A 25661-nucleotide genomic window follows, 5' to 3' on the forward strand; every position below is an offset into this window, starting at 1 on the left:
GGGTGTCGTTTCCGCATACCCAAGCACTTTTCAAGCAAGGCTTCTTGCGGAGTGGCAACATCTCTGATGCTGGGCATATAATACAAAAGCATTGTATGCCCCATTGCTCGAAAATCTGGCGTGGTAGTCAGCGGCGTGATTGATGGTACCCAAAAATGGCCTAAGGCAAAGAGTAAAAAAATGTAAAAAAATACTCAAATTGACGTCAAATTTCTCAGGGAGGTTCCTATAAACCAAGTAAATTCATACCTTTGAAAAGAATATTAGGTAAATTTAGCTCTTGGGGTAATCAAACCTGGGCCTCTGGGGTGCGAGACAAGCACGCTTCCCCGACGCCAAAGTGGCTCCGCACTTCTGGTTGACTAAATGTGGGCGTAGTGTGTGTGTCATTGCGCACAACATATCGCAGCCATCTGGCTGACTAAACATGTGGCCTAGTGCGTGCGTCATTGGGCAAGTGACGATGCAGCCAATGGTTGGGAGGTAGTGTCACGTCATGAGTGTATAAAATAAAAAGCATTAATGTCCAATTGAATGCCAATGGGTGGTCTTTCGAGTTATCAACTCCTTGCGGGCAAGCGAGCGCGTTGTGACATTTGGCACGTTTTCATTCGGCCTTACCGAGGCACCGTTAAAATGCAGGCAAGAGCTTGTGCGGACAAGGGATGTGTAGAAAAAAAATAACCTTTCACTTATGCGACTATAATGCTTTCGCATTCCTACACGTAAGCAGTCTTAAGTGTCTCTGCCAAATTTTTACGCCCTGAACACCATGGTGATAAGCATATTATACATATTGTATTCATACTGCGTGCGTGTATGTGTGTGTGTGTGTGTGTGTGTGTGTGTGTGTGTGTGTGTGTGTGTGTGTGTGTGTGTGTGTGTGTGTGTGTGTGTGTGTGTGTGTGTGTGTGTGTGTGTGTGTGTGTGTGTGTGTGTGTGTGTGTGTGTGTGTGTGTGTGTGTGCCAGTTAACTCCACACTGCAACAGCAATTTCATTTACTGATGTACTACAACTACAGGTGTGCGACTTTACTATGTGGGTGCTGGCCATTTGCCCTCGTTTTGTGGGCTTGTGTCACGATGTGTACAAGTGGCGTGGCTCAGCCCTTTGGGGCAGTTTTGCTGATATCATGGTCAACAGAGGAGAGTTTCTCCTTGATGATTACAAAAATGCCTATAAAAGTACTTATGAACCACAGTCAATGATCAACAAATAATTCGGTGCAATTCATGCGCTACATTTATTCTGCAGGTGACAGTGCATACCCACTAGAGCCCTGGCACATCACGCCGGTTTCAGGGCATCCGGTGCCATCGTCTCTGGATGGCTGTTTCAACCACGCTTACACGTTGATGAGGTCTGTGGTGGAGCGCTGCATTGGCCTTATGAAGAGCCATTTCCGCTGCTTGCAGCGTTATCATGTACTCCAGTAGTGCCCCGCTGTGGTAGAAAAGATTGTCGCGGCTTGTGCAGTGCTTCATAACCTATATCTCGACACCAAGGAGCCGCTTCTTGAGAACGATAGCAACGTTGCCAGAGACGAAGACAACGACCTGGAAGACATCTTGCCAGCTGATAATGGTGGACCGATCCGATCCATGGCAGAAGAACACTGTATGCAAGTAAAAAGGCCACACGCGACTGGCATATTGCCCTTTATGGTATCAGTCATAATGAACATTTGCTGCATTCAGTGAGCTCACCATCGTGCACAACGCCACGCAACAGGCAACTAAAGCAGGTAACTTCTGCACAACGAGCTTACTTCCAGCATGGCACGACACCTGCTTCATCATGTTCCATGTGGTGCAACTAGATTTACTCCCAGTTTGCTTGTTTGCTGTGCTTTGGCTGCAGCTAGCAGTTTATGGCCTTTGAGACAACACTTGTGTGGTGTGTGGTGTGGCTATGTGTACTAGGAATTTTCTCACTTTCTGTTGGCAGTAATTGAATGCAATACACTGCGCCTCTTGCATGAACAGTGAGAAATGAAGAGCAGTAAGAATAGTTTCACATCATTACAATGCTTCAGTATCATAGCATGATGGAATATACCACACCATTGTGATGATATTTCATCCCCCTAATGCCACAGTGATTTTTTTGTTTGTCATTTCCTCTTCCTTGTGCCATTTTCACTATCATTCTCACTGCCTTGCCATGACATATCACGCTGTTATCTTCGAGCTGTTGTCGTAATGCCTGAAATCCGTCGTCACTATTTCATCCGTCATGCTGTTTCACTCATTGTGCCAGCATCTTGGAATCAGAATTGCACAAGTGTGGTTGTTCTGTGCTGACAAGTGGCAGCGCGTACCCGTAGGTCTCAAGAGGCCTTCGAAGAGAGAAGAGAGGACACTTCAGTGATTCCTCAGTCTAGGTGCTAATCTTCCAAATGCTACACAGGGCTGGCTCGTGCATAGCACAGCACCCATGATCATGAGGGTGCGAGCTCCTATTTTATCCATGCGACACGTATGCCACTACAGTTCCATTGTTGCCATTCATCACCATCATCATCATCATCATCAGCAGCAGCAGCAGCAGCAGCAGCAGCAGCAGCAGCAGCAGCCTGTTTTATGTCCACTACAGGATGAAGGCCTCTCCCTGCGATCTCCAATTACCCCTGTCTTGCGCCAACCGATTCCAACTAGCGCCCGTGAATTTTCTAATTTCAATGCTCCACCTAGTCTTCTGTCGTCCTCGATTGCGTTTCCCTTCTCTTGGTACCCATTCTGTAACTCTAATGGTCCAACGGTTATCTAACCTGCGCATTACATGACCTGCCCAGCTCCATTTTTTTCTCCTGATGTCACTTAGAATATCATCTGTACCTGTTTGCTCTCTGATCCAAACCGTTCTCTTTCTGTCTCTTAACGTTATGCCTAGCAATCTTCGTTCCATCGCTCTTTGCACGGTCCTTAAATTGTTTTCGAGTTACTTTGTCAGTCTCCAAGTCTCTGCCCCATATGTCAGCACTGGTAAAATGCATTGATTGTACACCTTCCCTTTCAATGATAATGGTAAGCTTCCAGTCAGGAGCTAGCAATGTCTGCCGTATGCGATCCAACCAATTCTTATTCTTCTGTGAATTTCCTTCTTATGATCAGGATTCCCTGTGATTAATTGACCTAGGTGAATGTACTCCTTCACAGACTCTAGAGGCCGACTGGCAATCCTGAACTCTTGTTCCTTTGCCCGGCTATTTATCATTATCTTTGTCCTCTGCATATTAATCTTCAATCCCACTCTTACACTCTCTCTGCTAAGGTCCTCAATCATTTGTTGTAACTCATCTGCATTGTTGCTGAATAGAAAAATGTCATCAGCAAACCGAAGGTTGCCGAGATATTTGCCGTCGATCTTTACTCCTAAGCCTTCCCAGTTTAATAGCGTGAATACTTCTTCCAAGCACGCAGTGAATAGCATTGGAGTGATTGTGTATCCCTGTTTGACCCCTTTCTATATAGGTATCTTCCTGCTTTTCTTGTGTAGAATTAGCATAACTGTAGAACCTCTGTAGATATTTTCCAAGGTATTTACGTAAGCGTTCTGTACGTTTTGATTAAGTAATGCCGCTATGACTGCTGGTATCTCTACTGAATCAAATGCATTTTCGTAATCTATGAAAGCCATATAGAGAGGCTTATTATACTCTGCAGATTTCTCGATAGCCTGATTAATGACATGGATGTGATCGATTGTAGAGTATCCCTTCCTGAAGCCCGCCTGTTCCCTTGGTTGACTAAAGTCCAGTGTTGCCCTTCTATTGGAGATTATTTTGGTAAATATTTTATATAATACTGGGAGTAAGCTAATGGGCCTATAATTTTTCAATTCTTAAACGTCTCCCGTTTTGTGGATTAGTATAATCTTTGCATTCTTCCATTTTTCTGGGACCCTTGCAGTAGATTGACACTTCATATAAAGAGCCTCCAGTTTTTCAAGCATTACGTCTCCTCCACCTTTGATTAAATCGACTGTTATTCCATCTTGTCCTGCCGCTCTTCCATGTTTCATGTATTGCAAGGCCCTTCTGACCTCATCGCTAGTTATAGAAGGAGCCTCTGTGACCTGTTCATTACTGTTTCTAAATGAGGTATCCTGACTCCTCTGGGTACTGTACAGGTCAGTATAGAATTCTTCCGCTGCTTTTGCTATGTCTTTGAGATTGCTGATATTACCCTGCTTATCTGTCAGTGCATACATCTTGGTTTGTCTGATGCCATGTGTCCTCATTGATTTCAGTCTGCATCCATTTTTTATGGCTTCTTCAGTCTTTCTCACGTTATAGTTTCGAACATCCCTTATTTTCGCCTTATTGATCAGTTTTGAGAGTTCCGCAAATTTTATCCCATCTCTTGAGTTGGACACTTTCATTTTTTGTCGTTTCTTTATTAGGTCCTTTGTTACTTGGCAGAACTTGCCTACTGGTTGCCTTGGTGCCTTGCCTCCCACTTCAATCGCTGCCTCTGAAGCCAAAGTTTCATTCATTAACTCTAGGTCATCATCATCTCTCTGTTCTAAGGCTGCATATTTGTTTGCAAGTACTAGCCTGAATTTGTCTGCTTTTACCCTTACTGCCTCTAGGTTGACCTGTTTCTTCTTGACCAATTTAGCTCTTTCTCTCTTCAAATTGAGGTGAATCTTAGCCCTCACTAACCTATGTTCACTGCACTTTACCCTACCTAACACTTCTACATCTTGCACTATGCTGGGATCAGCAGAAAGTATGAAATCAATTTCATTTCGTGTTTCACCCTTAGGGTCTTTCCAGGTCCACTTTCTGCTGCTATGCTTCCTCAAAAAGGTGTTCATTATTCGAAGCTTATTCCTTTCTGCGAATTTGTTCTGCAGTGGACATAAAACAGGCTGATGATGATGACGATGATGATGATGATATATATACATATTGAATGGGTGCAATTGCATAAAATTTGTTCTCCTCGTAGCATGTCCTGGAAAGAAACATGAGTGTGCAACATCTCATTGGTATTTCTGTCATGAGCCTGGAAGACAATGAAGACAGCGTTAAGGGGCCCGTGTCCCAGAAAATCCGGCGTCGGCGTCCCGCGTTGGACGTTGTTTCAGCAAAAAGAATTTCGAACCACACATACCCAACATTGCAGGCCCTCTATGTGCCACAAAGAAATTACTGAACTAATTGAATTTCTCAAGGTAAAATATGTAGAAAAATAGTAGAGTAGGACTTGCACACAACTTTAGACAAATCAACTTGCGGCCTGGGGAGAGCGTGTAGCCTTTTAAATGGTGTTAAGTGGATCCATCTCCACTTTTCCTCATGGGCAGCGGTGCCGTGTCGGAGAGAACAGACTCGAGTGTTCTGAAATTATTCTATTAGGTGACATGAATGCCTTTATACAGGATCTAGATGGCTATACCGACAACAACGGGAAGTCAATGCTGGATCTTAGTGAGCAACATAACCTCGTTATTGTGTTTACAGGCCCTAAGTGTGAAGGGCAGATCACGTGGGGAGTGGGAAACCGACAATCGACCATTGATTACTGTCTGATGACAGAACGAATTCATGATAAGTTGAGAGAAATGGTGATTGATGAGGAAGGGTATACCAGCCTAGAGAGTGACCATCAACGCATCATTTTAAAAATGGGATATGTAGTTGGGAAAGAGAGCAAGGAGCACAAAATGGCCAGTCCAAATTTGAAGACTGAACAAATAGCAAATATAGTCATTAGAGTCGAGAAGAAATTGGAAAATGGCCAAGTATAGAGTGGGAATATGGTCAGCTTCTAAGTTTAATAACGACAGAAATACGAAAAGAGAAAGAACATGTTCATTGGAAAGAAAAAAAGAATCCAAAAAGCGAGTGGAACAGGGAGGTACGAGAAGCGATCGCTGAACGACAGAAAGCATCCCGAGAGCACAGACAGGCAAAAAAGGCACAGTTGCCGCAGGATGAAGTAGCCAGTAAATGGGGAATATACCGGGAGAAAAAGTCTATGGTTCAAATACTGGCGCAAGCAAAGATAAAAGGTGAAAGTGAACATTCGTTGTCAGAAATACGTGAGAAAAATAAGGCCGCACCTAGACTGTTCTTAAACGACATAAAATTGTTAGGCAGGAAGTCAACAACATATCCTAGACGAAGATGGAAATAAACTGAAACAGGAAGCGGGCATTAAATTACATCCGAAAAATAACAGCCGAATCTTTCCAAGGCAATGACGAGGTCGTATTTGAAGAAAAAAAAAAGAGCATGAAAGAGACCCAGGTGAAAAAAGAGCTAGTGCTGACAAATTTCAACTGGAAGAAAGCCGAAGAGAAAATTCCTAAGCGCACAGCCACAGGGCTAGACGAGGTTCCCGTTAGGCTGATTAACGAACTAGGACCAATAAGTAAGGAAGCTCTGGTGAAAGCAGTTGAAAAAACTTTAAAAGATAAGCGAATACCAGACAGTTGGCAACAAAGTAGAATGAATTTAATTTATAAAAGTAAGGGGGAGAAAGATAGAATTCACTCGTATAGACTGTTGACCATCATATCGTTAATATACAGGCTAGCAATGCAGGCTATCAAATTAAAGCTGCAAGCTTGGGCAGAGAATAATGGCATTTTGGTAGAACTCCAGAATGGCTTCAGAATAGGCAGGCGTTTTTATGATAACTTATTTGTTCTTACTCAGTGTATTACTCTTACTCAGTGTATCATTTGTTCTTACTGAGTGTAAGAGTAGAAAGCAGACCGTTATATGTGGCCTTTTTAGACATTACAGGAGCGTATAACAATGTAAACCGCAACATTTTGTGGGATATTCTGGAAGGGGAAGGCTTAGGCGACGATTCTCCACAGCGTTTGAGAGACATTTACCTAGAAAATACAGTTTGCTTGAATGGGAAGGGATGAGGAGCGAAGAGAAAGTTCATATCAACAAGGGACTGAGGCAGGGGTGCCCTTTATCCCCACTGCTGTTTATGATGTACATGGTGAGGATGGAGAGGGCACTGGAAGGAAGTAATATTGCATTTAATATCTCATACAAACAGGCGGGCACAGTAATAGAGCAGCAGCTACCTGGTTCATTTTATGCGGACGACATTGTGTTGCAAGCTAAATGATTTGCAACGTCTGGCTAATATCTGTGGACAAGAAGGCGAGAATTTAGGTTTGAAATTTAGTGTTGGAAAATCAGGTGTTATGGTATTCAATGAAAACAGTGAACAGACAGTGGCAATACAGGGCCAGGAAATACCTCCAGTAAAAGAATATAAATACCTTGGTATATGGATAAGAAGGCAATAGATATATGGAAACACAGTAAAAAAAAACAATAACAGTAATGGGGAAGAGAAATGCAGCCACAATGAAGCACAGAGTGCTATGGGAATACGATAGGTACGAGGTGCTCCGGGGTATGTGGAAAGGTATAATGGTTCCAAGACTTACTTTTGGAAATGCGGTTGTTTGCTTTAACTCAGGGGTACAATCAGGACTCGATGGCAACCGAAGGTCAGAGGGACGCCTCACATTGGGCGCTCATGGGAAGACTACAAATGAAGCTGTACAGGGTGATATGTGCTGGACAAGTTTTGAAGTGAGGGAAGCTCGCAGTAAAATTGACTATGAAGAACGACTGGGGAATATGGAAGAAAGTAAATGGGCTGGGAGAGTGTTGAGGTATCTGTACAGAAAAAACTGATTTACAGTGGAGGAAAAGAACTAGGAAGCTTACCAGCAAGTATGCGGCCTGTAGTGTGAGCAACACAGCAACAAAGAACGCCAAGCAGAAAGTCGGAGAAGCTGAAATAATTTCATGGGTGGCGGCAATGGAAAAGAAACCTGCCATGAGTAACTACTTGAGAGAAAAAACTGAAATCAGAAAAGAAACAAATTATGATAACTCAAAGGGAAGCTCATTACTTTTCGAAGCGAGATCAGGATGCCTTAGAATGCGCACTTATAAAGTGAGATATAAGAAGGAAGAAGAAGCATGTGCGTGCTGCGGTAAAGCTAGGGAAACGATGAAGCATATTTTATTAGAATGTGAAGACATCTTCTCAGCGGTCAATTTAGGCACCACTGGCCCCCTTGAAGCCTTTGGGTTCAGCGAGAGCAGGGGAAAAGTAAACATGTCTGCAATAGAGATTAGTAAGAGGCAATTAAAAGATTGGCAGAAGAAAAGTAGGGAAACGACAAAAAATGGAGACGTCCAAAAGCAGAGTTCACTATAGGGGGTCAGGAAATTTGGTTGTGGGAGTTCATCGCGTTTTTTTTTTTTGTTACCTAGGTAGGACATTAGCCAGTATAACAGCAAAAGCTTGGTGGCGCAACCCACCACCCCGTTCCAAAGGGGACGCTCGTGACCGACCGACCGACCGACCGACCATCGCGGCCCACGGAAGAGGCCATGTTTCTACCAGAAAGCTCACCTTCGTGCATAGCGTTCGCCACCAGCATTTCCTGGTAAACATTACAGTTACATAAGCTGCAGTTGCGGGGAAGCATGAGAAGCAGTGAGGGATCTTTGAACGCTCTCACTTTCCCTTCTTAAAGGCGAAGCTTAAGCATCCTCCAATTTTTATTTAGTACTTTCATTTAGCTGCTCAGACATAGAATTTTACAGTGCATGCAATTATGGCTTTGGTACATATTTGTGTATTCTACATGAAGTATATGTGATGTTGCATTTGCAGCGAGGGTGAAACAATTAGTCTACACAACATAAACTTTTTTCAGTACACCACTGGAACAACAAAGTTGCACAGTACCTCGCCAAAATGGAAAAGCACTGCAAGTGCATGGTAGCATTGCCACACAAAATTATTCATGATACTTCAAACATGTGATCGCATTTTTAAGCAGTTTTAATAATGAAACATGAAAGGACAGCACAATATTTACAAAATAACATCACACTTGCGAAATGGAATTGGTAATAAGTGTTGCCGGATGCGTTGCCAAGTTCGTTATGGGCCTCAGTTTGGTGCTCCATAGCGTCAGTGAGCCTGCTGACCTCGTCTTTTATGGCCCGGAGTTTAGCAGTTTGCTGCAGTGAAAGAAGATCTTCCATCAGCAATGTTTGTACACATGTTGCTGTGAAAGATATAGTTTTGCTGAGCATGTAGTCACATTACACAGCAAAACAGATCACAGTTTAATGCCGCTAGCATCGACACTTTCGGCCAAACTTGTCTGCATTCGCTTTCATACAAATCCACCTAATAAACCGTGCTCTCTCGTGTACACTCGCTGTCATTAAAACATGCGCAAATGGAATGAATGCAGTGAGGCTACTACTTTGACTGTACTATCATGCAGCTGCACTCATTCACCCTCACTTCTAATATGATGTACTGCTGTCACCACAACGCGAACATATGAGTATGACTGTTAGTGTTGTGAAGCAGCACCGGATTATTTATTTATTTTATTTATTTATACAATACTGCAGGCCCAAATGAGGGCCCAAGCAGGAGGGGCAGAATACATAAATATTTGCGTATGCACGTACTTATATATACATACAGACATGAAAAGAAAATACAAAAGCAATGCAACATATGTAAATATTATAAGAAAACAAAAAATGAAAGCGACGACTAATAAGATTAAGAGAAGGTACACTGAAGGATGGCAACTTGACAAACATTAGAACAGTATCACACGCATATATGAGCACTGGCAACCACTATCGAGAGAGGGAAAAAAAGTACCAGAAGTTGAACGAGCGCTCATTGCAAAATACTGTATAGAATAAGGATGATGTGGAAAGTATTATACAATATTCACGTGTAAAAAAAGAAGAAAACGGTAACAAGGTTTGCCCATATGGTAATACCCCCAGTATCAAAGACACAAGCGGTCAATAGAATCGGTGTTTATCAATTGTGATAATGGCAGGCTGTTCCAATCTGTTACAGTGCGAGGGAAGAATGAAAACTTGAAAAGGTTAGTTCTGGTGTTATAAGGCGTCAAAGAATCAGCGTGACGATGCCGTGTTCGGTGCGCTGTAAGTGGTTTAACATAAGCCTGCGGCTGGAGGGACAAACAGTTGTTTTTAAGCAAGAAAAGAAATTTCAGTCGTTGTATTTTCCTGCGTAGTTGTAGCGTTTGGATATTATATTGAATCATTAGGCTAGTAGGAGAGTCACTCAGTCTATATTTAGAAAAAATAAATCTGACAGCTTTACGTTGGACCATCTCTAAAATGTTAATGTTAATTTTCTTATAGGGATCCCACACAATGCATGCATATTCCAGTTTCGGTCGGATGAGTGAAGTGTAAGCCAGTAATCTAGTACTAGAGGGAGCGTGCTTTAGTTTGTGCCTGAGAAGACAAAGTTTCCTGAAAGACGAGTTACATACGTTAGAAATGTGCCTATTCCAGCTGAGGTCACTGGTTATTGTGATTCCAAGATAGTTATATTGGCTGACCTTGGTCAGTGGTTCCGTGCCGAGGTTATAGACAAACGACATTTTATTTATTTTTTTTGTTATGGACATATAAACAGTTTTTTCTCTGTTCAATTCCATACCCCACCGACTGCACCAGGAAAGAATGTTTTGAAGGTCAGAGTTAAGCATTAATTGATCATCGTGGCAAGTAACCTCGTTAAACAACACACAATCGTCAGCAAATAGTCTAACTTGAACGGGATGAGAAATTTCGTTAGTGATGTCGTTTATGTAAATTAGAAATAGTAAAGGTCCTAGCACGCTACCTTGAGGTACTCCAGAGGTTACTGAAAGTTTGTTAGAAGAGTAATTATCAATTGAAACGAAGTGCTTGCGATTAGACAGATAAGCCGCCACCCAGTTAATAATATAGGCTGGAAGATCTATTGACTGTAATTTTTCTATAAGTTTATTGTGAGGTACAAGGTACAAGGTACAGAGTGGCAAGTGGCCGACAAGAAACACGACACGCGCGTTTATGCACCAGTGGTAAGCAACTACTCGAACGGCTCGGACATGTCTGCTCACCGATGCACTGCGACGCTTTGGCTGCTGCTGACTTTCTTCGGAGCCATAGCGTCCGGGAAGAATGCGTCATTAACCAGCCCTCCTGTTCACAACGCAACGACGACTGTAGTCCCTAAACTTACCACCAGCTTCAGGGCTCCTTCGCACTCCTATCCGGCCACTGCAACTGGTGCAGGCATGACCGCAACTCCAACGGTCTTTTCAAAAAGTAGCCAAGGCGCAAAACGTATCGCGCCCCCACTTGTGGTCACAACCGCGCCGCATACTGCCACTCGGGAGACTAAAGAGGCAGCGTCCGTGGAAACATTCGTGATGCCGTCGGTGGAAGGCCTGGTCAAGGGCGAACTTCGCTCGTCAATGGAGAGCGGGGCCACTCCTGCCGGAGACATCGCTGTTCGCACACCCGCGCTGGCCTCTGCGGTCTCCTTCACCGATGCCACGTCCGAACCGTGCACGACATCGGAGCCGTACGCCACGTCAACAGCAGACTCTCTTACGAACGTGACGGAACAAGGCTCTGCCGCAACGATGGCTACGGCCGCTTTGACCTCCAGCACCGAGCCTGAACAGGAGGACGATATGGCGTACCTCGCGAGCCTCTTCCCGGATCTCGACCTCTTGGACGATCCCACGCCATACAGCACTTCAACGCCCCCCTCGGTGCCAACGACGACCCCCGCCGCGGACGAGCCGACAATCCAAAAGCCGAGCGGATACAACATGAGCAGGGAGCGTTACTGCATTGCTGCCCGGTACTGCTACAAGGATCTCAACGAGCGCTGCGTTATGCGGCACATGAAGAGCGTGTGCGGGTGCGGCCGAGCCTTCTACAGGAACCCCGAAACACTGGTTTGCAAACGGAAGCTGTTGCTGCTCGTCTCTCTCGAACTTCCCGAGCACTCGTACGTGCAGGAGGTCGCGGACAAGAAATCCCTCGAGTTCAAGGCGTACGAGTCGGCCGCGCAGCACCTGGTAAGGGAAAAGGCTGAGTCCTTGGCCTTCCCTCCTCTCGCCAGCTACGAGCCCGAGGACCAGGCCTTCCGGAAGTTTTACGAGACAGAGCCTGCTACCAACGCCACGGAAGTGACGATGCAATTACAATGGCAGCACACGAATGCGGTTGGGCCAAAGTCTGGCATGCGATACGTGTACACAATCTAATGAACGATTAGTGATTCTGCCACCTGAAACATGTATGGTAAGTCAACATGGCTAGCCTTTACCAGCACAACACGGTGTTTTCGCACAAATATCTATTTGTCTGCCTTTATTTTGTGTCATCCGTAGTGCAGCCTGGATAAGCTGATGCAGCGTTTAAATAGTGCCTCAGCAACAAACCATGCGGAGTCATACAAATGTAACTTGACAAAGGCGTGCATATCTGATATGTACCTCTGGGTCAGCAGAATGACAGCTGGTTACATATACTGTTGAAATTGATTGCATGCCTGGCATTAGGCTAGGTGAAATTTTGTTGCTTTCATCTAAATTTCAACTTGCGCTGTTTCGCCGTGCTGACTGTCACGCACGGTGTTTGCACCCGCACTTGGGTAAAGTGTCGGGGTGGCAGCACATCACGTCAAATTGCTAATACCCGCTTAATGTCAATTCTACTTGCACGCGTGCATTCTCAATCTTGGTAGCCTTGTAGCACTGCAAGGACATACCAACATATTGCCTCGTGAGGGGGAAATGTTGGGGTAGCGTTGCAACATGGATCTGATTGTTAGGTACATAGACAAGTGAACAATGCTTTCTATTTAGTGTCAACCTTGCGTCATAGGACATACACAAGCCTGTTTTGTGAACCAAAGCTTGCCTTGTATCGCTTGGCTGCTCTGTTTTCTCCGCATTTAGCCTGTGGCTTTTCACGCTACTTGGAACGTTCTTACATATGAATGCACACCCACTTGCTCAACTATTGCTGCTGCTACACTACAGCTCTAAAACCATAATTAAAATGCAATACATGTTTCTGCACAAGCCAAGTTCTTTTTTTGTGAAATCTGCAAGTATGTATCGCATTGATAGTCAGATGATGTGTAATTTTCTCTCATTTCTACAGTTAACTTTATTCCGTTGTTATGGACTTTTTCGTGAACACTGTGCAGTCTGTGTTCATTCACGCATTTTTCTGATGCTAGCATTGTCCCATCACCATATTGCAACTGCCATGTTTGTTCGTATTCATATTGCTGGTGCTATTCATTTGTTTTACTAGTGGCACAAGCTGTGTACTGAAAAGCTTAATATTACAATTACATAAAGTGGTAAAAAAGAAGAAGGAAAACTGCAAGAAAGGGTGCAAGCAGTAGAAGGAGTGGCACTGCTCTCTCCTTTTCGTTTCACATCTTGCCATGGCAACGCACCACATGTAAGCTTCGAGGCTATCTGCCACATGCCCGCGTTTACCTTTCATAAAGATGACGGCTGTACCTCACATTGTCATATGTAATGTTCTGGTCATCCGTCTCTGTTGTAATGCAGCATTTTAAGTTTTTTTTCCATTCGCGAAAGTACCATGTTCGTAGAAATTTCTGGTGCAATCACATTTTACTCCGTGCAAATGTTTTGCATCACAATTGTCATCAATATTTTAACTGTGCTGCATGCTGCTACGGACACATGTGAATTCATAAATAATTAAAAAATGAATTAGAGCAAAGCAATCAATTAATCAATTCTTCCTTATGGGCCCATCTGTGAGACCACGATAATGTCAGATGCGTGGTTGGAGTGATAAAAGTTACACACTTTCTTACGAATTTTTTTGAATTAATTTACTTTGTATCTGCTTTTTTGCCCCCCCCCCTTGTGTAATAACCCAAGAGGGGCCCTATAATGGTTAATAAATCATGACAATGATGTTGTGTTGGCGGCAAATTGTTTGTTTGCAGGGGTAAGCAGTCTTAACAGTCATTCCAGATGGATGAAATACGTGTTCTGGTGCAGATGTTCAGCTACATGCATGGATTTGATACATTTGTGAACAGGGTAAAATTTAAACGAAACACAATATAACCACATTGTTACATTTCTTAGGGGATACCAACAACAGAATGCATGTCCTGGGAAAAGTTCACATCCAACATCAATTTTGCAGGGCACATATACAAGCGGGACTGACATTTCAGAGTACAAGAGCCAGAAAAATGTAGTTAACAGGCAAATATCAACAACATTTTACATGTTCATCAATACGGATTAAATCACTTCCACAGAATAAAAAATGTGCAGTTTAAAACAAAACAATGTTACTACAAGCTTAAGAGTGTAGCTATCCTGTGACGATAGGTAAAAAACAAATGCATTCAATTGATTGTAATCACAAAGTCACATTGTGATGTGTAGCATTATTCGTATACAGATCACTATGCGACTAACAGCTAGTTAAAACAGGGGTGCGATCACGCAAACAGCTCGCTTTTCCGTTCTCTCACTTGCCCTCTCGTGATTCGTTGGCGCCCGCGCGTTTCGTCACGGCCGCCATTGTGCCGGGGCGGGACCACAACATGCGTTTACGTCACACTCCTGTCAATCATTCCAAAACCGAGTGGAATCGGCCGCTAGCGTGGAACGGTCGACAAGGGCATTCGTTTTGAAGAATGAATGGCCGTTGCCATAGCAGCGCTAGTAGCAGACGATGCGCCTGTCGTCTGCTCGTAATGTCGTCGCTCGCTGAACATGGCTGGCCCTGGCGGGGGTCCAGTTTTTCGAGATTAAAGTGTGATCCGCCATCACATGACATTAGCGATGTTAATTATTGAAAACAACTGTGATCACAGTGAAATTAAATGTTGTGACTGCGCTGTGATAAATATAACTAGTGTTCTTCTTTTTAATGTTGTTTGATCTGAGCTCATTTGTCGAGAATGCTCGCCGTTTCACGTTGTGCTCAGAGAATCGCGTTCATTGTTCGGCGGTTTGGCGCTCACGAGTCACGATGGCCGCTCCTATTATCGCGCTTTTGGAGTATCTCAGGCAGCCTCGGCGACGCATCTTTTGGGACGCATTTGACGAGCTTACCGAGGAAGAGTTCCGAGAGCACTTCAGGCTCTCGAAGAGCACTGTGCGGTGGCTCTGCGAGCAATTGGAAGACGCCATCCGTGGCCTTCGGACCGGTGGCATCACGACGCAAGACAAGGTGCTTTCTGCTCTCCGTTTCTTCGCGACGGGGAGCTTCCAAAGATCTATCGGCAGCGAAGAATTCGTATCCATAGGGCAGGCTTCCGTGAGCGAGACCATTCACGCAGTTGCGGAAACAATAACCGGGGTGGGCCGTCAACAGGGTTGGGTGAGCTTCCCATTGACAACGGCCAGCAAGGCTAGCACAAAGGCGGCCTTTGCGGATCGCGGCCGCATTCCCGGTGTAGTGGCCTGGGCCGCTATTTTGTAGCGATGCCTTATGCCTTATTCTATGCTATTCTTATCATCCACCACGCACGGCCGCCTGATCCCGCTGATAATGTGGGCAGACCGTCGCTCTGACCACTGGCTTAGCGCAAAAAGCCTGAAAAAGCATAGAATCGGAAAAGGCATCGCTACAAGATACCGGCCCTGTGTCGACGAAACGCTCTTGGGTCAGCGCGCGCGATGTCCGCACAAGGTACGGGTGGCCCTCCATGAACGCGACCAACAGTTCGCGTTGGTGCGGCGACACATGCGGGTCAAGTCTTACATTATTGTGCGACGACATAACGATTCGCAGTCGATGAACAATGATCACCAATTGAACTGCGCGCTCCTGCCAATTTGTTTTGGTGTGTGCGATACCACCTAGTGGACTAAACCAAAATATATGCCGCTTAAATTAGTTTTCTTCTCTCGCATGACATTTCCGACGCAGGTTATATTTTGCAACAGTAAGAGTTTTTTTCTTATATAACGTGTTTAATTATTAAAGCATCACAAACATTCTGCACTTACTATATCGTCCCCGATCGAAGCCCAAATTGGTGACGCAAACTTCCGGGCCTGGGCTCGCTCGTTTATTGGCTGTGCTCTCCCCCCCCGTTCTCACAAATCTTGCGGACGGCCCACTTTGTGACGTCACAGCCAGACCGAACGAACGGAAAAGCGAGTTGTTTGCGCGATCGCACCTCATGTTGCGCTGTTCTACTTGCACATCTTTCCCTTATTTGTCAAATGTATAAATGCTTTCAAAACAAATGCACCAATAATAATACTTCAATGTGGGGAAGCACAACCACTTAAAAGACTGGTGCTGTCACAGGCATAATGTGGAACAAGAGATCTCGAGAAAGTATCTCACATTTCGGACTTATAGCCCCGTTGCAAGTGTAAGATTCGTATTCAGAACAAAACGTTTTGGTAGTGGCTACAGTGACGGGGCCCGGTACTTTAACGACAACACTGTAGCGAAGGGGCCATCACTATGACGATGTGGGCATTGGGGGCGAGCAACTATGGCGGCGAGGACATACGAAGTCGTCATCTGTCGGAAGCGCCTCACTTGCGTAGTCTGAGGGATAACGCGGTGCGCTCCGCATAGGTTTGGCTATCGGCGCTAAATAAAGATACTACGCGGGAGCCCTCCTGGACGTTTCTGCAAGTACTCTCGAAATGACAGAAGTATTTTGCCTTTAATATAATAATCTTGGACAAACAGAAAGCACAGAATTGTTTACAGACGCTATCTCTTTACGTACTACGTGCAGTAACACTGCACGCGGTCGCCGCAATCGATTCCCCCTAACCGATTTCTTGCGTGAAAGGTAGGCAGTCGCTGAGAGAAAACTATCTGAAATATGTTCTGATAGTGAGCTGTCTGTGTAACCAAATGGAGCAAAGCAGAATGAACAATGCAGCGATCACACGGGTTCGTGGTGACCGACTGCGAGTCTGCATGCATGTCCACGCACTATGTTTCGCTTTCGCTGCGAGCGTGTTTTTGCACCGTGCCGTGAGTTTATGCTGCAGTATATGAGCATTTAACAGTAAGCAAGCAACCACTGTTACATGGACACTATCAGAGCTGCTCAAAGATAATTTCGTTATAGCTAGGCTTCGACGCCTACGGTGACTTGTGATGTGCCGTCGCGACGATTCAGCGTCTTTTCTTTTTCTTTTCTTCTAAAGTACTGCAAGCTTCACTACAATTATTTCTCAAGTTGCATCGCACTGTATGTTTATCGGTCTTCTAAGCAAGCAATTACCGGCTGCTTCTTTTTCTTAATCCAGTACAATATTCATTGTCTGGTGCTATACAAGCATGAACATAGACTACGCCTTTTCTTAATATGCTTTTTACTGTTCCCTTTTCATTCTAATGAACTTTCTTTCTCTCTTTCTTTATTATCATCATCATAGGTGTTACAGTGCATACACAAAAGACTGTTGGACCCTAGTAATCGCAGGCTAGTGGATGGGTCCGAATGTGCGAAATGTGATAGACAATCGGTACAAGCATAGGGGGATCAATACAGGGGATGAATGCAACATATTATCACATTAAAAACAGGAAAAAAAGAATTTTTTTTACAACATGCATAAAAATTATGATAAGTTACATAAATTATCAAACCGCAAACAACAGAATGCCAAGCAAGGATACAGGCACAAAATCAGTGGTTTATAGCTAATAAATAGTGCTTTGGCAAAATTTTGTGTTTCTTATTTTGGAGGGTATGTTGTTCCATGTCTTAGCTCCAACAAATTCAAGTAGTCTTTTTCCATATACAATATATACAGGAGGCAGCCTGAAATTTCCAGCGGCAGTATACTTCTGGTAGCACGCGATGATGAAAAAAATATGGACACAGGGAAAGGATGATTACATTTCACAACACTGTTTACTAAGCTAGCTGTTTTATGCTCACACATAATATCGAATGGCAATATGTTTAGTTGAGTGAACAGTGGCCTGATGGGTGTATCGGTTCTCGAGTGCATCATGATTCCTAATGCCCACTTTTGTATAACCAAATGGAGCCTAACAGAGTGAAGCTTCAATGCAGCCGGGCCCCGTTACTGCAGTGTAGATGTTAAAGTGCCGGGCCCCGTCACGATAGTCACTACCAAACATTTTCAGCCATGCCAAAGGAGGCATAGGTGCACTGGGGCTCACAGAGGAGCTGTGGAAAATAATGAAGCATATTAAAATCAGAGAAACATCAGCCTGTTTAGAAGCGCTAAAGCTATCCTTATGTATGGCGAATTTTATGTAGGTGCACCACAAAGTATTTACAAACTAATTACAGAAGTTTGCAGACAACTCTTACTGGAGCCTGCGAAGTGCTCATATGCTATCACCCTAATCACTTTGCATTGTACAAATATGTACATCTTATGCTGGCTATGCGTTGATGAATAACAATGTATTGAACAGAACATGTGGCAAGAGGGAAACCAAATGCTAACGTACTGCTAGCGCTTCATTGCCAGCCTTCAATACCGCTTTTTCAGGAATTAAGCAAGCATATGATATGTAAATTGCTTCTTTTAAGTAAACTGGTATGTTTACACCTTCAGTAAAAATGCAATGCTTTCCATAATCGCCTAAAAAAGGGGCAATTATTACATCTCATGTCAAACGTTACTTACATGACAATTAAAGAGCACTGGATATCTCTTGTCTCTCCTCTGCACTTCAGTTACTAGTGTGAATTGTGATAATTACTATAAGAACTTTTTTCCTCAATTTTTTTTAATTAACCAGCTACATACCTGTACTTACCACCATTAAAAATTCATTTGGTCAGGTTTATTACCTGCATGCCCTCCAGCAGCACTGCCATCTTACCTTGCAGGACTCCTCCAATAATTTCTCCGTTGCTTTGTTGCTTGCTGCTGCAATGCTCACTCTTTTTGCAGTGTTGGCAACAGCCTTGCTCTTTGTGGCTCTTGGAGGTCCTGCATAATTTGTGAAGCAGGTTAGCTTGTAAGCTACACAACTACCAAAAAATAACCTTGCTGTTTCAGGAGGAGTAGCACAATTACGGAAGCAAAAAGAAAAGATAATATAAGTCTCTTTTTGCACCAGGTTTGATATTGTACATGACTGTCCATACCTTTCATACTTTAACTGATATACCAAATAAAGTGCGTTGATCAGTGGAAACAGAAGTACTTTGTGTTCTCACTTAGATGAGTAGTAGACACCTTGCAATCATTAAAGAAATGCACGAAACTGGAAATTAAGGTTCCTTTTACAACCCCATTACTAATGGAGCACATTGCTTCATTTATGTGAAGTCCAATGTTTGGGCTGTGCATTTAGCCTTTCTTGTAATATATACATTTCCCACAGCATCCCACTGCCCAACAGTTCATAATAGCATGTAAAGTTCAGGTACTTCCTTTGGAAATTTCTCACTCTATTTTAATAATTATTTTAATTACTATAACTCATACAGATAAACAACTAGTATGGAGAAATGCTCAGCCAACAACCACTTTACATGAAGTCATGAAAGTAATAATACGGCTAGGCTACATAAATGTATGTGTTGTGTAAATGATATTTGTCTTGTTCAAATGTGTGACATGGTTTTGCATTATTATATCTATGGCATTACAGTCATGACAATTTGACTTCTTAGACTTTCTGCTAGTTGTCTAAAATGAATTTTTCATATCAAGCTCTGCCAGTTAAAAAAGGTGACATATGCCCCCTAGAACACACTCCTAGGTTCATGCATAGGCAAAATTTGTTAACAAGTTACCACATAATCGTACATGCACGATTGAAAGTTGGTGCAATATTTTTTCAAATGCGCAATGAATACGTACCATGCAGGTACGTATAGGTGCGTGCACATTAAGAATGTGTCCTGGTTGCTTTCATTCAATGCTTCAGGAATTATAGTTAACTATTTGTGGGCAGCTAGCATGCCTTAGGTTTGTCTACCTGGCAGTGATGCTGCATACCATCCAAATGGTTTTCACAATGACTTCTGTTCCACTGAACATAAAAGAAATTTCTGGACGAGTTCTGTATTCATGTATTGCCACATTACTAAAAATACAAGCTACCTGAACCATAAAAGTACCAGTTGCAGTGATTACGTACAAGACTGGTAGCGTTACCATTCAATAACAGGCTATTCATAAAGTATTTGTTCAGTTTGTTTGACTTTTCACCACTCCCATTAAAATTGAAATCTAAATGTTGTGCTGCTCAAATGAGAGTAGCTGTAACGTGAAGCAGTAGCCTCAAGTGCACACAGAATATAACATACCCACAAATAGCCAGCACTGTTACATGCATTACTCAGATGCCTCATCCAACTACATTTTACATCACTATATGCTCCTTATACCCCATATTATATTTGAAGCAGTCTAGATTTGTTGAGAAAGCATTGCCTGGCTGTAGCTGAAAATTCCAAACTTGACTGCTTCGTCAATGTGAATGCTTGGACTTTTACCAAGCACCTAGTGATAGATGAAGTTGCAATGGTAGCAATGGTACGTTACAGATAACCTGTCTCATAAGTGAATCCCCAAGAAGACATAAAAAAAGTATGTTAACAAATAATTGCCTTGGTGCAAAATTCTGATATTACAACACAACGACATACAGCATAGGCATTTTTACAAAATGGCACAGTTCTTGCTGTTTCATGAAAATGATAGCAAATATATCTGCTGAAAATGTATAGCACGCCTTGCTGACCGACCTTTTTCTCAGGACTGTTCCTATGCCTGTGTACCTAGTGTTTGAGAAAAGTTCCACAAGGTTAAAGTGCCACTCAAACAAATATTGCTAGTATGCCTTCAGTTTTCCTATTAATCAATGGGCCAAATTTGGACAAATCAACTTCACGTGCTTTTCACATCTAATCACTTGCTATGAAGGGTGAACACTTGGGCATGTTGGTATGTCATGTTAAGATAGCAATGCAAGATAGGAGGACAAACAACAGTATACACATGTAAACAGTGGGTGTTTTTCTTCGTTTTCCCCTGTCTCTTACACTATTCTTATTTTAACATAATGACTTGTCATTAGGCTACGGAATGCATGTCGTGCAAAACATTAGCCCTTCATGTTAATGCCGAAAGTGGCAGCGTATGCACTGCCCACTAGCTAGAAGCACCCAAAAGTCCATGTTATAAGCGCGAAAATTAAGAGAAACTGTGCAGGAGGTGCCGTCGCGTGGTGTGCAGAATGTAAATGGCTGCACTCTTTTTCAGAGAATGAATCCGCTCACTTTGCACACATGCTGAAGCCATTATGGTGCAGTGTGGTGCAATTTCAGTCAATTTTCTGTGTTTGGTGCAGTTTGGCGCAAGAATTTCCGTTTGCATCAAAATTGCACAATTGGCGCAGTAGTCACCCCCCTGCATAGTAGGTAAGAAAATATTTGCTACCAGCATATTATGCATATTATCCCTACAATATTCTTCCAAAATAGGATGTAGAGGTTGTTAGCATGTTTTGTGCGACCTGTCTCCAATCCTCTTTCACTCTCAGGCATCCTTATTGAACACTGACATAAAATTTAGCTAAATAAAGAACAAAGCATACAAAACTGTGTAACACATTGATATCAGTGTCACTACAGCTGAGAGGAAACATTAAATTGTGGGGTAATGTGGAGTTTGCACTCTTAAAATCTTGCATTATATATTTATGTTTTGCCTTATTTTATTGATAAAATTTTTTATTCTGAGGCATTACATTTCATCAAATGTGTTCCGAGATAAAAAATGAGGTTTTGCATAGTCTCTCCATCACAGCACTGCTACGAAGGTTACTCTATTTTTTTTTTTTTCGTACAACAATCAACTAGTAAACATTTACTATGCACTTACAGTACACATTATAGTACATTCACATAACCGAAAGATGTCGTGATACATAGGTTCCTTGTTAGCCTAACAAATGTCAACATGTGCACCAAACAAGAAACGCCACATTGGCTTAGGTGGCGATCTACAGGGTTTTTGTGCTTATTTGTTTTTTCTTGCTGTGCCTATGTGTACACACTCGTGCTGACAAAGCAGCAATAAAATCAGTTGGCGTTAGTAGTGCTCTCTTGAGTACATCTTCTCTGTGTGGTGTCAATTTTTCACTCAACACGTTTATTTCTCATGTGCATTAAGTACTGCAAGGCGCATTTCATCCAGTGTGGCCAGTGCTATGAGTTTCTATTCTACTATTACAGCTATATTGAGATTACATGCACACATTTTTCGCATGTGAGGTCACAATTACATTAATAAACCGCATACTTACAGCTGACACCCCTTGTGCCTCCTGCAGTGCCACAGCAAACACAAAAGGTGCTGCTCCTCTCCACCAGTGCCACTTGATGGCCACCCAAAATTGAAGGGCCAGGCTGCTGCGAGTCGCTCTGCATTTACGCAAAACAAATTGTTAAGCAGGTCACAAAAGTTACAAAAGACTAAGCATATTTCATAACACAGTAGGCTTTGCTCTTTCTGGTACAGCAATGCCTCCAAGGCCTACATTTGTGATGGCAACTGGTGGTCCAGCATCATTTATTGCCTAAAGATTTTCTTTACAAAATAGATTATGCCCTTCCTTCACACTTTGTTATACAGGACAATGGGAGGGATGAGTTTCCGACTTCAAATCCTGGCCTTTCTAAAAGAATAAAAAGAAACAAAGCAGATTCTCACTTCACAGTCGCTGGGAATAAAAGGCGCAGGCCTCGTCAGCACTGTGTTTGCTGGGCCTAGCGGGGTGAGCACTTGACCCTTGGCTCCTCCTAGAAGGCCACCGCCAGTAGTCCTGCTATGTGATTTGTGTAAATATTCAAATCAAGACGTTAGCAAAAGGCATGCATGCCTGCTTTACGTGCTTCATCTCAGCGGAGAGGTGGCCTGTGTCAGCTCTGGCATGACTGACGAATTTGTTCCACCAACAACGCCACCGTATCGTGAGCTTCAAGAGACGCCCGGCATCATTGAGCAAATGCGCGAGCTCTTTCCACATTTCCTTTCTCCTTTGAGCAATGAATTTTGCATCCAGGCCTGTCAATGATTTAACAAGGTGTGGATTCTTTTCCATGAAGTTCATTATAATTTCTAGCTGCCAATAATTGATATGAGGGCCAATGTCTCGCAAGTGCCATGGCGTTTTGATGTACAAACATGATCGTCTGGAAACTTGACAGCAAACAAGAAGAAAATAATCAAGAAAATGTACAGACCGCCACGGGACTCTTTTATTCACCATCATGAACAAATGCTTTGCCATACACTGTTCTTCAACTTGTGTGCCTGCATAAAGATTAGTACGCACAGTCAATATCAGTGCCGTCTGTTCAATGCCGCGACTTACCGCTGTATGACACATTTCGTCAACGCAGCAGTCCATGTGGTACAAGAGGTGAGTGGAGTTGCATGTTCTCTTGAAGCATCGCAGTCATGACAACCAGTCATACATTGCTTTGTGCACGATCAGCAACAACAATTGCAGCACTGCTATTGGAGAGTGCACCGAGACGGCAACCGTCAACATGACATACTGCGACTGCTAGTTTATGGGGATTATCCATGCTCGGTAGCTGACGATCCCGCATCAGCTGTTCATTGCAAGCATAGAGGCTGTCATTTTGTGTTTCAGTTCCAACGCTGGTGTCAGAGAATACATCAAGACCGCAACTATCAACATGAAATACTGTGACCGCCAGTCTACAGGGTTTATCCATGCTCGGTAGCCGACGATTTGTGGTCAGCTGTTTCTAACAAGCACAGAGGCTGCCATTTTGCGGTTCAGTTCGCTAATGTGGCCCCCTAGTGACACGCTTACAATTGCAGCCAATACATTATCATAAAATGAAGTTAAACGCCACTCTACTGTGTCTTAAGTTTGTGCAAGTAAAATTTTTACACACATTACTTTATTAGTAGTCACCTAAACAAGCTTGTTTCAGATCTTCCCTCAATAAATCACAAACAAAACTAACCACAAATGGCTAAACAGCATGTTGTTCGATTTACAATGACACGGGTGACTTCCAGGGTGCACCAAGTAGTATGTTCTTCATGCCAATGTTCAGAACAACCGAACGCACTCTGATGACATCAGACAGAAGTGGACTTGTCCACTAGGTGGACTCTTACAGAATACCACCCCCGGTCTGGCTGTATCAATGCATGCTCTGCACCCCTTCACACATTGTTTACCTTCATTAACTGCTTTTCAATATCATTGTCAGTCATTTTCCCTTGTTTTCTTGTGCAGACATCAGCTGCTACAAACGAAAACTCTATAGACGTGCGGGCTGGAGGCAAGGGTGGCATTCTAACATACGAATTCCTTGCGCACAAGGTTGTGGTTACTCAATATCGTGATGCTCACGTGTGGGTCCTCTAGGAGCCACAGTGCTTCATTGTTGCTGGGGCTAAGCAATGGCACTCCCGGTCGGGCCAGCGAAAAAATGAAAAATTGTCTACAGATGATTCCTCAGCATGAACATCTGGACTGGTCATCACCATAGAACCATACAAGTGTTGGCTATATTTGTTGACAGACGTCTGGTGGAGCTCCTACCAGTGCCCTTCACTCGTTAGCCATTTAGACTTAAATAGGGAATAGTAGCGGACACACCATCAGATGTTCAAGTTCTTCAAAAATCTGGCCAAATCTGTAGTGTAATTAAAGATAACTGCATATTAATTAGTCCTAAAATACTGTTTGTGTTTTACAATTGCAAAATTACATGTATACGATTCACATATCAGACTGATAGTAACATGTATGCTTAATGGCCATAAACTCCTGTCTATATCGGAGAAGTCATAGACTGTACTAAACAAAGAAGAAATGAGCAGCAGCAGCTTTTACCGCCTATGAAGGCCACTTAAAAGCACTTTCAAGAGAGCTTGCACAACTAGTTGTTCAACATATGTTCAGGTGATCGAGGTGTAGCTACAGGGCACCGATTAAAGGAAGGAGATAACCCATGCACATGTTTTCATGCCCTTGGAAATGTCACTTGCATACCGCAGGCCTTCTACTGCAACTTCCACCAAATTCAAAATGCTTAAAAGTGTTAACAGCATGTCTTGTCAATAGAGTTACTGGTTACATGCATTTGGTTACAGGAAAAAGTAATTGAATTACAGTGAGCATTACCAAGTAAACAAAGTAATCATTACATTACAATACTACCAAAACTAATTGATTACATGTAATTTGTTACATACAAGTCTGATACCGGTGCAGTGCACACCACCCTGCCGAACTAAGGCAATTATCAGTCAACTGGCAAACTTCAGCAGGGTAAAATGTATTTGAAGACAATAAAAGTGAGATGATGACATGATCACAAGGGATAAAAGTGAGACCAAACATTTAACTGTTTGCGGCATAAATTATTTAAAGTTAATTAGTTAATTTTCTTAAATTGGTGGGAAATGTGTTTAGGTTTCTTGTGCAAGTAATGTACACCTCCCTGAATAATACAGCTCAAGGAGTAATTATGTTATCTGTAACAGACAATTTTTACAAATTAGGATAACTTAAAAATTATCACCCCACATGTTATCACTAGAGACTGTAACTTTGGGCCAATGCTTAATTTTTAGAGGCCAGCTCTTAGGCGCCCATTCCTGAGTTGAGCACCGGCGCCCCCTAGGCATAACCACACGAACAAGCTTGTGCCACTGCTTGCGCATTCATCGTCGTCTTCTACCACAGCTGGCTCGTCAGCGTCCATCGGTGTAACCGTGCGAACAGACTCATGACACTGCT

At 43.1% G+C, this 25661-nt stretch overlaps 1 protein-coding gene and 1 long non-coding RNA gene across 4 annotated transcripts in view; both read right to left on the bottom strand.

Annotated features, from left to right (window-relative positions):
• The window catches only part of LOC139050284 (heat shock factor protein-like), a 143306-nt gene that overhangs the window by 94216 nt on the left and 23429 nt on the right, over positions 1–25661 (bottom strand). The window lies entirely within an intron of this gene.
• On the bottom strand, positions 8839–25115 carry LOC139050296 (uncharacterized). Its single transcript, XR_011508845.1, has 4 exons — positions 22580–25115; positions 22173–22290; positions 18732–18841; positions 8839–9032 (listed from the first exon to the last, which is right to left on the bottom strand). It is a non-coding gene; the product is annotated as an uncharacterized lncRNA (long non-coding RNA).

The sequence above is a fragment of the Dermacentor albipictus genome, chromosome 1, assembly GCF_038994185.2.
Source record: "Dermacentor albipictus isolate Rhodes 1998 colony chromosome 1, USDA_Dalb.pri_finalv2, whole genome shotgun sequence".
NCBI lineage: Eukaryota > Metazoa > Arthropoda > Arachnida > Ixodida > Ixodidae > Dermacentor > Dermacentor albipictus.